The following is a 1,514-nucleotide window of genomic DNA, read 5'->3' as shown; positions in this document are numbered from 1 at the left end:
CCGCGCCGCCCCCCGGGTACCGGGCTGTCGTAGACCGCCCGCCGCACCCCTAGCGCCGGCCCAACCGCCGCCGCAGGAGCGCGCAGGGCGCCCAACTGCCGTCCCGGCCCAACCAACGCGGGCAGGGGAGGAGAGGTGCGCGCGGCCTGCTGAGCGTGCGAGCCACTCGGGGGTCGCAGGGGGGAGGCTGCGCGCGGGAAAGGCAGGGGCCAAGAGGCGCCGAAGCCATCGCTGAACGCAGCGCCAGGAGGGGCTCCTTTAGGGGGTTTTGCCCCTTTCCCCTTAGAAGGTACAGATGGTTTGACCCCCCACCCCGAGTGAGGTGCCTTGTCCCAGCCCCGGCTGGACTGTACCATCGGGCGGTGCCGCCGGGATTTCTCCCCCCCACCACCACCATCAGTTTCCCCCCCCCACCCGGGTCCGCGGTCGGTTGGCCCCGGCCGGGCTCTGAGACGCGGAAAGAGCTTGGCGCCATTTTGGGTGGGACTAAGCAAAGACGAAACACCCTCCCAGTCGATGGGGTACTCTGGACGCTGGCTTATCCGGTTCCCTTAATCCTTTAGGTACTTACACGACGTTGGGTGAGGGGAGCTGGAAGATCAGCGGGTCCCCGATCCTCTCTCCCTAGGGGTGATGGAAATCAAACCCCCCCGCCACCTCCAGGTGGTTCTTCCCGCCGCAGAGTGGGAGCAGCATAAAAGGCGGGGCCTTATTAGCATAACCTGCCTGGCAACTTGATCTCGACGTTATATGATTGGTTGAACTCTGTAAACCCCATGCCCTGCTTAGAGACGAGTAACGCTGGGGAGAACTGACAGGCCCAGATTTAAGACTCATGACGAAGATCCTGAGACGCTTATTCAGGCAGCAGAGAAAGCCAAAAGGAGATTCACACAATGGCCCAATGACTGAAGGCCTCTTTATTTCGTGCTCTGCTGTTCATTTAAAACCCAATCAAAGAGCGTGTCTCAGGCAGCGCTCGCCTGCGTTAGTACTCTAAGCCAATCAGAAAAGCCGACTCTCAGGAATCAGGGTCAAGCCGGCCCTGAGGGTCCCTTGGTGGCGGAGGTGGAGAAGTGTTCAGCCTCTGTGGCGGAGATAGAAGGGATGAAGTGCTCGTCGGGCCCGAGCCAGCCCCCCTCACACCCCAGATGGCTGGTGCCCCTGAGAAGCCGCACTCGGGCATGTGGCTGGGGGAGCACGCTGCCGGCATTCGGGCGTGCTCCGGCTTGGCGCCCACATACAGTTTTGCACCTGAAGCCGACCTGCCTGCCGAGGCTCTACTGTACGGATGCTAAGCGCAAACCCGAACGCTGCGCGGGCCTCCACGGGTTGGCAAAAGCCTTCCTGGGCCCTGGACTCCAGGCCCCGGTGTGCAGCGCGAGCCGAGCGCCGCTCCTCCTGGCGCTGCTGGCGCCTCCACCTCTGACCGCGCGACTGCGTCTGTGCTCAGTCCTTGCCAAACCCTGAGCCCTCTCCCTGCATCTCTCCTTTACCCTTTCCCAGTCTGAAAA

The 1,514-nt window shown here is 62.9% G+C and overlaps 1 protein-coding gene across 4 annotated transcripts in view; it reads right to left on the bottom strand.

The window, feature by feature from the left end:
• PRDM10 (PR/SET domain 10) overlaps positions 1 to 729 on the bottom strand; it is a 94,970-nt gene extending 94,241 nt beyond the window's left edge. For 3 of the 4 annotated variants that reach the window (XM_029957182.1, XM_029957184.1, XM_029957183.1), the window contains exon 1: positions 572 to 728. The gene's annotated coding sequence lies outside the window, so the exon portion shown is untranslated. Of the gene's footprint in view, positions 1 to 571 lie in introns of all 4 variants that reach the window. The other variant, XM_029957181.1, reaches the window with a different exon arrangement.
• Positions 730 to 1,514: the final 785 nt, after the last annotated feature.

Source organism: Suricata suricatta, chromosome 11 (assembly GCF_006229205.1).
Source record: "Suricata suricatta isolate VVHF042 chromosome 11, meerkat_22Aug2017_6uvM2_HiC, whole genome shotgun sequence".
Lineage (NCBI taxonomy): Eukaryota > Metazoa > Chordata > Mammalia > Carnivora > Herpestidae > Suricata > Suricata suricatta.
The sequence above is the reverse complement of the archived record's forward strand: the minus strand, read 5'-3'. Positions and strand labels throughout refer to the sequence as shown.